Source organism: Myotis davidii, unplaced genomic scaffold, assembly GCF_000327345.1.
Source record: "Myotis davidii unplaced genomic scaffold, ASM32734v1 scaffold194, whole genome shotgun sequence".
Taxonomy (NCBI): domain Eukaryota; kingdom Metazoa; phylum Chordata; class Mammalia; order Chiroptera; family Vespertilionidae; genus Myotis; species Myotis davidii.
Window position 1 is genome coordinate 3,832,892 of NW_006286673.1, and position 11,989 is coordinate 3,844,880.

Below are 11,989 nucleotides of genomic sequence, written 5' to 3' on the forward strand. Positions count from 1 at the left end.
GACGGAGGTGAGGAGCCCTCAGGGTGGGGGGAGGCATGGCATCCCGGAAGTAGGTGATCCATGCCCTCCCCACTCTCCAGAGAGGTTTGTCCTCTGGAGAAATGGACTAAGAGCCTCTAGATCAGCCGTGGGAAAACTACGGCCTGCGGGTTGGATCCGGCCCATTTGAAATGAATAAAACTCCTGATCTAGATTCAGGGACACCAAGTGATACTGACCCCAGAGGCGCTAAATGAGAGTGCGCATGCTGGAGGGAGAGAAGGGCTCCAGCCGTGGATGACGTGTGCTCCTGTGTTTGGTCACAAGGCGGGAGACCAGAAGTCTCACCTTTGGGCAAATGGAACAGCCCAGATAAAAGAATCTACTGGGAATAGATTTGGTGATGCTGCCACAAAAGGAAGTAAGCACTGCTCGCAGCTCCTGTAATGGGCATAAAGAAGACATTGCAAAAGTTGACAGAGGAGAAGAGAGAATATGGTAAAATGATGGCCACGGTGGTGTGCCACATTGTTCAAAATGGACAATTGAGTAAGATTGTAAATCCATATTTATAAGTGTGAATGTAAATGCAAGTAATTATTTTTCATCATAAGACTTAATAGCACTCTTTGCTTTCTGTGCATCTACTTGATAAAAATACAAAGTAATTTTTTAAAAGATCAATTTTAAAAGATCCTTTGTAGATAATAACTGGAAGAGTTTTGGTGGCTGTAAATGCAGTCATTAAGAACTGTTAATTAATGATGTTAATGTGCTTGCTAGATGAAAAGTTCACAGCGTAGGTATCTTTTTCACAATTCTAATCTAGTAACCTGTTTATGTGGGACCCATAAACATGCCATAAAAGTTGAGGTGCAGCTCTGGCCAGATGGCCCAGTTGGTTGTGGGTTTGATTCCTGGTCAGGCACATAGGTTGCGGTCACCCTCATTGGGGCGTGTATTGGAGGCAACTGATTGATGTTTCTCTCTCACATTGACATGTTTCTTTCTCTCTCTCTCTCTTCCTCTCTCTCCCTCTCCCTCCCCCTCTTTTCTCCTTCCAACCCTCCCTTCTTCCCCTACTTTCTCTGTAAAATCAATAAAAAATGTCTCAGGTGAGCATAAAAAAATTGAGGTGCAGAAATCACCCTAAGAGAAATATTAAATCCCAGGAACAGATAGCTCCCCTGGAGCCATTACAGAAAACCAGGGACTAAACTCTGTTTTGTTAAATTACTGTTTCTCGTTTACTTTCTATCAAGTATTACGGTCCTTTTCTGAAGAAGTAGTAATTTACGTTTAATGGTCAGTGCTCGGAATTTCTTCATTTCTGAACAGTAATGATTCATCTTTCCCGTACTTAACGTTTCTCTAGATTGTGCCTTTACCACTCTAGTTCTGAAATGTAATAGATATGATGATTGCCAGATTTAGGTCAGCATTGGACCAATACCCATTGAATCATTTTTATCTGACCATGCTAACATTTTTGCTAATTCATCAAAGCCATAGTGAAATATAATTTGTTCAATCGTTTAGCTTCAGATGGGGCAAGATTCCAGAGAGTCAGAAATTTGGAATGAACAAAGATGAAAGCTTATTCTCAATCCTAGTTATCTGAATTATATTGTTAAAGTATCGTATAAGGTTTATTTTAAAGTTATCTTTAATGATAAATGTAATTTTTAATTTTCTCAAATATTTTCTTACCACTTTCTATTTGTTTATTATAAAAAGAAGATCATTACTTGAGTCTGTGCTTTGGACTCCATTTCCTTTTTTTTTTAATCCAAACCCTAGAGATTGCAGATGTTGCTTGTGGCTTAGTTTGCATTTCCCCCCGTGACATATTAGACTTCAGTGATGTGCAGAAGCCTGAGCTGTTTCTAAAGGCTGTCGTGTTGGGCGTGCGTCTTGCCCTGCCCTGGATGCTTCTCCCTTTCCTGGTCATCGTCCCTGACATCCCGGCCCCCATGCCCACTCCCGTGTGAGCTCTAGGTCGGCTGTGGGGATGCAGTGAGTCAGGGCTGTACTCTACCAAATCAGCTCCCGCTGCCAAGGAAGCCTCACCTTACTCTGCTATTTCCCTTAACCCAGGGGTGGATCAAGCTTTGCCGCCAGAGCGCCGGGCTCCCGTTACTCCTTCCTCCTCCTCTCGCTATCACCGCCGAAGGTCCTCAGGGTCAAGAGATGAGCGCTATCGGTCAGGTAAGGCACCAGTGCGGGGTGAGGTCGGCAGCAGCTGTGTGGAGTATGTGTCTTTGCATGTTCTTGTGATTGGTGGTGGTCCACAGGTGACTGCATCCTTCCTCATACACAGATATTCTCTCCAGGGGACAAGTTAACATCCAGTAAACGGTAATGATTTTCACGTTTTAAAAGGTAGTGTTTGATAGAATTTGATAAAAGTAGTAACTTCTCATGAACCAAAGTTTATTTTTTTAGGTTGCACAGTTCAATTTGGTTTTAATTTGTGTGTGTATGTGTGTGTGTGTGTCTGTGTGTTTTAATATATTTTATTGATTTTTTTACAGAGAGGAAGGGAGAGGGATAGAGAGTTAGAAACATTGATGAGAGAGAAACATCGATCAGCTGCCTCCTGCACACCCCCCCATTAGGGATGTGCCTGCAACCCAGGTACATGCCATTGACCGGAATCGAACCTGGGACCCTTCAGTCTGCAGGTCGATGCTCTGTCCACTGAGCCAAACCGGTCAGGGCGGTTTTAATTTTTATAATGTTGGTTGCTAGTATAGTTTTTTTTATTCTCTTTTAACTTCAATTTTTCAAGTGCAATTTTCAAAAAAGAAACAAATCCTTCAATTTTTGTATGTCTCTATTGCCGCCTTTGTGTTTTGTGGTGCTGTCTGCAAGAGTGCTGTCTTGGTAATTCCATTTCATTGTAGTCATCGCCTGAGCTTGGCTGGCTTGCATTGATTTCATTCATTTAGCATCAGAAAATTTGCGATTAATATTTTAATTACTTTTGAGATATTTTCCCCCCCAACATCTAGATTAAAGTTGCTTTTACCCTCTTCCCTAAGTATAATTTTTAAAAGAAAATTCCCAGTAAGTGTTGTTGGTGAACACCAGTTCAGGGCACCTGTGCGTTGCTGAAGATACTGGTCCGAATGATAACATGTGTCTGTCGCTTTATATTTGGCAAGGTAGTTTCACAAACATCATCTTGCTTAGTTTTTATAACAAACAGGTGAAGTGCTGATTACTGTTCCATGTTACAGAAGGGGAAGCTGAGGCGATGGCAGATGTGGTGGCTCCGCCAGTTCATACCAGGGTTGGGTGGGCCCATGTTTCTTGAATCTGTTAATGGGGGCTTATAAGATGAACCACCACCGTTTCCTCTAAGGAGCTGTCCGACTGACTTCCCGGGTGAAGGGGTAAGGCAGATTTGATGGCGTCAGGAGAAGTCATCTGCGCAAACAAGAAGAATGGACTGAGAAACGCGGAAATGCCAAGTGCAGCCTCACTGCTGCTCCCCCTGCCTTCTCAGCCCCTCTCGGGAGGCCTTGACGCCTGATCAATACCTGGGGATGGAATGAAGGCAGGAGTTTGTTCCCAAATCCACCCTCTGGTTTTCAGAGGTATTTAACACCCAGCACATACCAAGAACCCATCTTAGCCATTCAGGACCTCAGAGGCCCCTTTCAGATAATTAGGAGAGTAGCAGCATGCACTCGTATGCCGTCAGCTTACTGTGAAATGTTTCCATTACCTCCTTTGTCTTGATACTGTATTTTATATAAGCACATACACACATAGACACATACGTAGACACATAGTCCTGCATACAGTAGACACACATGTAGATATACACATAGTCCTGCATACTGTAGCCACACCTGTAGACCACATATGATGACGTGTTTACAATCCTTAGTATCTTTAGTTCTCACAGAAGCTAGTCCCGTACTCTTATTTCCATCCTATAGATGAGGAAGTGGAAGTTTAGGCAGGAATGTGATTATAATGCTACTGCAGTGAGTAGCTCATCAGAAGAGGACACAAATCTAGCTTTGCCTTCCCTGTCAGATGACTTCTTGCCACAAAGATTTTATCTCGTGTCCATTTCTAACCTTTAACTCTGTGTTCATTTTTATAATTTACATGGAAATTAAATCCCAACAAGTCTATTTCCCAAGTCTGTTATCTGTCTTTCCTGATGATGGGGGGTGGGGCTGATAGACCCCAATGTTTACACGGCCTCTGATAAGGTGCACTGCGTTTGGCAGATCCTCCTACTTAGGGGGTAGATAGGATGGGTGGTCAGATAGTAAAAGTCTGAGAGAGGTTCGCACAGCAGGGATGGTGATTCCTTAGCCTCAGGTACCTGTCAACTCACCTGTGCACGTTACCTTCCATCTTTGAGGATGGGAGAGGGGATGTGGGAGAGCAGCGCACTGGGGGAGGGTGGGGGCTACTGAGAAGAATCGAGGGCAACTTCAGGAGTTATTTTTACTCGTCAGTGGAAACATGGCCAGCATAGTCCTCTGCAAAGGAAATAGACCCATCTGGGTTCAGCCCACCTCAAGCCCTACTTTAAATTACTGTTAACTCCTCACCCACATCACTGTGAGTGGGAGGAGCTGTGAACGAAAGCTGCAGCTGCAGCCAGCGTTAGTCCTTTCCAGTTAGAGCTCCAGACTGGGATGTGAGCATTTGGTACTAACCCCCCCGCACCCCCCTGGCCCCCACTCTGGCCCACAGATTCTGACAGGCTCCTGACCTTGCAGCGTTGTTTCCTGTAGGCATCTCTCAAGGCATCTTTTCCCATAGCCTCTATATCAGCGGTTCTCAACCTGTAGGTCGCGACCCCTTTGGCGGTCAAACGACCCTTTCACAGGGGTCGCCTAAGACCATCCTGCATCTCAGATATTTACATTACGATTCATAACAGTAGCAACATTACAGTTATGAAGTAGCAACGAAAATAATTTTATGGTTGGGTCACAACATGAGGAACTGTATTTAAAGGGCCAGAAGGTTGAGAACCACTGCTCTATATAGTTCTGATTTTCTCTCCCTTGGTTGCTCTTTCTGCCCAGTCATTGGGAATTTGGGGCCCCAGGCCTAAGGGCAAAGACTAGCTCAACCCCTCCAGTGGCTAGTGCGGTTCGGGGGCTCCATCCCAGCGCCCAGCACGCGCGGAGTGTGAGGAAGGGTCCTTCCTGCTCTGCTTGGTGCTAGAGAGCAACAGAGAATAAGACACAGCCTCCCCCTCCCTAGGAGTTCACAGCCTAAGGGGGAACCAGACCAGTGACTGAAGGTTATAATGTGTAAAGGGTGAATGTTCCTGTGCAGTGTGGTCTCTGAGGGGGCTGTTCCCCTCACAGGTAGCTCCTAAATACACACCAGCTGGTGGCACGCCTGCTCAGCACCCCAGCAGCTCCCATTGCTCTCAGAGTAAGAACCGTGTCCCCACAATGACCCACCATGTGCGTGGGTTCACTCCCATTTCTCCATGATCTTGTCTTTCATGTTACCCCTGCTCTGCAGCCTCACTGGCGTCCTGGGTGGTTTTGAGCACACGGACGCCTGACGGCTGTAGGGCTACTACACTGTCTGTTCTTCTGCCCCGAATGTTCTTCCCTCATATATACACACTGTTGGTTTCCTTACCTTCATTAGGTCTCTGCTCAGGTGCTACTGCTTTTTTGAGGCATTCTCTGACCACCCAAATAAAATGGTAAAACAGCATAGCACCCCACACATGATCCCTATGCTTCCCCATTCTGGTTCATTTGTATCCATTGCTGCCATCACCCTAACACTCTATTGGTCAACCACCTATCGGTCCACCTCCCTATCTATCAAACATCTCTGTCAATAATCTGTCACCCATCTATCATCTACCTACTTACCTATATCAGTCATTTGTATACTTGTATTAATCATCTACCTACTTGTCTATCAATTAATTTTATTTCTCTGATCTATCAACCATCTATCTGCCTATCATAAGAATGTAAGATCTACAAAGACAAAAATTTTGTTTTGTTAATTCATGTATGCCAGTCACATAAAATGTTGCCTCGGTAATAGTTTTGGAAGGAAGAGATGAGGGTCCATAGCACATTTGGGGTAAAGTAAGAAATTACACACAGAGATTCCAGATTTTAAGGTATCTTGTATACCATGCTTGGGAATTTGAACTTGATCCTGAGGATGGTAGGGCACCACTTGAAGATTTTAGGCAAAGACATGGCAGGAGCAGTCTCAGCATTTGAACATGGCTTGGGTAGCACTGTGGAATATGGATTAGAAGTGGAGGAATGGCAAAGACCCTGAAAGCCTGATATTAATGCATGTCTAGGAGATGAGTCAGTGCCGGTAAGATTTGAGATATGTTTAGAAGATAATAGCAGTAGGGCCCTAAGGCTGAATTAATGTAAGAGTGTTTGAGAGAGGGAACTAGGGGTGCCTTTAGGTGTCCAGGTGATACACCTGCATAGATGATGGCCTCTGGGTCTGCCTGTAGAGAATTAAACCTTTCATTCATAGATCAGAGATGGTGGAATTTGCCACAGCTATTTACTTACAATGCAGTTGTAGAGAATACCTTAAAAAATTGTGTAGACATTTCTTAAAGTGTCATGTAAGGCATGGAAAATGTTATTATATATATATATTATTTTAATTTAAAAAATTTTGAATGTTAACTGCTTAGTGCTTCTGAAATCTCAGCTGGGGATCTCATTTTCTATAATCAACACCAAGCTCCCCCCTCCACTATGTATCATGGCAACCACCCTAAAGAAAAGCTAAGGAGGACCCATGGAACATTATGCGGGCTCACTTGATAGTCTCACTTTCCATCTTGTTCTCTTCTATCTCCTGTTGTTAAAATAATCTAGTCATGAGTGTTCTTATTTTAGACATTCCACTGACAAATTACTTTCTCTTACAGTATGTGCTCTTACATCATTTTAAAAATTGCAGTATGAAATCTTGGCTGAGTTGAGTCTATTGCCAGTGTACATGTTTCAGGACTGTCCAGTTTATTTCCTCCTGAGCCAGCATGGAAGATTTAAGACATTCAAAAGGAAGAGTTTTGTGGCCCTCAGGAGATTTTGCTCTTTGAATTTCGTTGACTACTTAACTTGCAGTAGCGTTCCTTTGGTTGCTTCAGTGACCAAATTGTATCAGCCAAGAAGTGATTCTATTATCTCTTAGGTAATTGACTTAATTAACAGTCAATCTAGTCAACCGTATAGCCTCCAATTTAATCTCTCCTGGCAACATTTTTCCATTTCACTTCTAAACCCATGGCCTTACATCACGATGAACTCCTACTGGAATTCTTGATAAATAACTTCCTTTAGAAACTTAAATTTGATTTGGAAAGTGAATGAATGATGGACAGGTATCTATATATTAGGCACTTTCTTACTTTTACTTGATAAAGTCTAAATTAGAGCTTTAAAAATTTGAGGTATTTTTAAACATCCCTTTTCTCCCCACCAAACACCCTAGAAAAGAAAACCTTGAGGTTTGTGTTGTGTCTATTCCAACCAAGACCAACTATGATACGGAAGAAAATGAAAACTAAAATGTAGCAAGAATAAAAATGATTCTTTTGTCCTTTTATGAACTAAGAAATGAACCACACCTCATATTTTATGTGCGCACAAGGTCAAGGCAGCTGCCTCTCAGTGGTCAGCCACCCTGACCCATCCTCACACTCATTCCTGGGAGAATTTCATGGAGCTCTGTCTTAGGCTAAGACAGCAAACTGAGTAGTTCCAAGGATCTCCCGTTAAGAATGTCTGTGAGGTCAAACTATTCAGAATAACACGAACACACTGTTTGCCTTTTTTACTCTCATTTTTTTCATGAATGCACACTGGATTTTTCCAGAGGCTGCATAACATATGGTGATGTTATGATTCTAACAGATAGTGAAATCTGATTGTGAAGTCCTGTGTTTTAAAAGTTTTAAAGTTTACTTTCTAATACAGTAAATATGCAAATAGAAATCCCACAAGCAAATGCTTTTAAGAGCTTTTGGCATTAAGAGTTTAAAGTGTTCTTTGAGCCAAAGAGTTTGAGAACCATCGCTGTGAGGCTTATAAAAATGTAATTTATTCTTTAAAAATTGAGAGATAATATGAACTAGAAACTTCTACATCTGAATCCACCCCAAGACTGGTTTTATGCTGCCATCAGTTTAAAGTCTGATTCATGGCAATGCTCAGTTTCTGGGAATAAGGACCTGTGTCCTCATATTCACTCATTCAACAAATGTGCAAATAACTTTCTGTACTGAGTCCTCTGCTATGCACTATGGGTAAGAGTGTGATATAAAAAACATTGTGTTTGCTTTTAAAGAGCTTATTTATCCTATAGTAATTTCTTCCTTAATGCTATAGTTTCATTTCCTAGATTGAAGTTTTTCTTTCTCCAGTCAACTTGAACTTACTGATTTTAATGTAGCTCCTAACTCTGTAACCTGTGTTCTCTCTGACCAACTCAGTTTTCATAAATTTATTTATTCTAGTGTAAATTAGGAAATAACACTTTCTTACATTAGAATAAGAGAGAAGGATGCACTAAATCAGACCACACACTCAACTAAAGATTCACTGTGAAAGATAGACTCCTGACTAGAGCTACACTGTTTAACATGATGGCCAAATCCACATGGAACTTTTCAAAATTTAAACTTATTAAAGTTAGATAAAATTTAAGGTTTGTTTCTTTTGCTTCACTAACCACTTTTTTTCCTTTTTTTGGCAAGTGGCTACTAGACTGGGCAGGGAAGATATGGAAATCATCAGCCAAACAGAAAGCTCTCCTTCGCAGTGCTATTCTAGGGCCAAGGTTGTGTAAGAGTAGGGGTGATGGCAGGGGATGCACTTAAGATCAAAAGACCTGTTTGTCCAGAACTAGTAAAACAAACTAAATCTTGATATCTGCATCTAGTCATTTAAACAGAAACGGCACAGTCAGATTTGCGTTTTAGAAATGTCAGTGTAGCAGGAATATATAGGATAGATTGGATGGGCTGGGATGCATTCCTGGCTGAAATCAGGGACATGTTAAAGAGGCTGTTGTATTTTATTTTTATTGATTTTTAGAGAGAGAGGAAGGGAGAGGGAGAGAAATATCAGTGTGAGAGAGAAGTGTTGATCAGCTGCTTCCTGCATGCTCTGTCCCCCTCCCCACAAGGGATTGTGCCCACAACCCGGGCATGTGCCCTGACTGGGAATTGAACCAGCAATATTTCAGTGCACAGGACAAAGCCCAACCAACGGAGACACACTGGCCAGGGTGAGCCTGTTGTATTTTAGGCGAAAAAATTTATCATCGAAATTTGTGTGATGCACTAAAATGGTACATAGAAAGAAGTTGATAGGTTAAAATGTTTATATTAAGTAAGCAGATCCTGGACATTGAAAAAATAAGGATAACTTAGAAAGGTGGAAAAGGAAAATCAATAAGTCCATAGAAAGAAGAAAAAAATTAATAGAATAAAATGGAGTAGAGGATACAGACTTGTTTTCTATTCCAGCATGTAGTGGAAGAATGGAAGTCATCACACCCATCCTTATCACAAGAGAAACTCTTAACAAATGGGAAATCAACAACCTTTCTTAGATGTATCAAAGAACTGAGGTCATTGGGCAAACTGCCACCCCAAAACTGGGGATAGGTAATGTAAGCAGAGGTGGAATCTCTAAGAAAAAAATCTAAAGGCAGTGCTAGAAATCAAAAACATCATGACAGAAATGAAGAATGGCTCATCAATAGACAGAAGGTGGATAGGTCAGATACTCAGATCTACATAAAGAATACTTGGAGATTAAACAATATACTTTAAAGAACACATGAATTAAAAAGTCAAAGAGAAAAATTTAAAATATCTTAAAAAGGAAAAAAATACAAGTTATCAAAATTTGTGAGATGCAGCAAAAGCAATGCTTAGAGGCAAATGTATAGCATCAAATGCATATATTGGAAAAAAAGAAAGATCTAAAAATTTATAATCAAAGCTTAAACCTTACAAAACTAGGAAAATAAGAAGAAATTAAATCCAAAGAAGAAGTAGAAGTTGGAGGAGAACGAAAGAAATTGAAAATGCGAAATCAATAGAAAAAATGTGGAAGAAACCAAAAGCTGGTTCTTTGAAAAGGTCAATATAATTGATAAACTTCTAACCAGGTTAAGTAAGAAAACAGTAGAGATGACACAAATTACTAATATCAGAAATTAAAAGCAACCATTACTACTGGTTTCTTAGACCATAAAAGGATAATATAGAAATATTGCAAATAACTGTATGCCCACAAATTTGATCACCTAGATGAACTGGACCTCATTCCTTGAAAGACACGATCGACCAAAACACACAAGAAGAAATAGACAATCTAAATAGGCCTATGTCTATTTAAAAACACACACTAAATCAACAAATAATAAGTTTCCAGAACAACACACCAGGCCCAGATGTGTTCACTTGCCAATTCTATCAAAAAGCTAAGTAAGACATTATACCCATTCTTTATGTATTCTTCCTATAGATAACCTAAAACCAAAACTAGACAAAGACATTACAATAAGGGAAAACTACAGACTAGTATCTCTCATGAACGGATATAAAATTCCTCAACAAAATATTAGTAAATCAGATCCAATGCTGTATAGAAATAATTACGTACTACTACCAAGGGGACTTATTCTAAGTATGCAAGGCTGGTTTCACATTTAAACATTAATATAATCTATGACATCAACAAACTAAAAAGAAAAACCAAGTGACCCCCATCAATATAAAGCAAAAACAACAACAAAAACAAAACAGAACAAAAACATTTGACAAAATCTAACATCCATTGTGGTAAAAATCTCTCAGAAAATTAGGAATAAAAGGGAAATTTCTCAATTTGATAAAGAGTATCTACAAAAAACCTACTGTTAACATTATAGTTACTGGTAAGAAACTAAATTATTTCCCACTAAGATCAGGAACATGGCAAGAATGTTACTACTATTCAGCATTATACTGGAAGTCCTAGCTAATATATTAGGACAAAAAGAGAAAAGGAAAAAAGGTATATAGATTGGGAAGGAAGAACTAAAATAGTCTTTATTCACAGATAACATGATTGTCTTTGTAGAAAATCCCAAAGAATTAAGAAAAAATCTGAAACTAATAAGCAGTTATGGCAAGATTGCAAGATATAAAGTTAATATATGAAAACCATTCACTTTCTTACGTACCAGTAACAAACAATTGGAACTTGAAATTAAAAACAATTGGAACTTGAAATTAAAAACACGGTGTCATTTCATTTCATTCATATTAAAGAATGAAATACTCAAATAGAGCTCTTAAAAATATGCAAGGCCTATATGAGAAAACTATAAAAATAATGAAAGAAATTATAGTTATAAATAAATGGAGAAAAATTCCGTATGCGTGGATAGGAAGACTCAATAATGTCAAGATGTCAGTTCTTCCCAGTGTGATCTATAGATTCAATACAATCTCAACCAAAATCCCAGCAAGTTATTTTGTAAATATCAACAAACTAATTCCAAAGTTCATATGGAAAGGTAAAAGGGCCAAAATAGGCAACACAGTATAGAACAACAAAATTGGAAGACTGACACTACTCAACTTGAAGACTTACTAAAAACTACAAGTAGACAGGACAGTGAGGTATTGGTGAAATAATAGATTAATGGATCATTGGATCATATTAGTCCAGAAATGGACCCACACAAATATAGTCAACTGATACTTGACAAAGAAACAAAGCAATTCAACGGAGAAATGACAATCTTTTCAATACTTAGCACTGGAACAACTGGACATCCATGTGTTAAACAATGATTCTGGCCCTAGCCGGTTTGGCTCAGTGGATAGAGTATTGGCCTGCAGACTGACAGGTCCCAGGTTTGATTCCAGTCAAGGGCATGTACCTCAGTTGCAGACTTGATCCCTGGCCCTCAGAGAGCAACCAATTGGTATGTCTCTCTCATATCGATT

At 40.1% G+C, this 11,989-nt stretch overlaps 1 protein-coding gene across 1 annotated transcript in view; it reads left to right on the forward strand.

Moving 5' to 3' along the window:
- DIP2C (disco interacting protein 2 homolog C) overlaps positions 1-11,989 on the forward strand; it is a 178,441-nt gene that overhangs the window by 4,768 nt on the left and 161,684 nt on the right. The window contains exon 3 of the mRNA XM_015560308.1: positions 2,077-2,187. The gene's annotated coding sequence lies outside the window, so the exon portion shown is untranslated. The remainder of the gene's footprint in view (positions 1-2,076; positions 2,188-11,989) is intronic.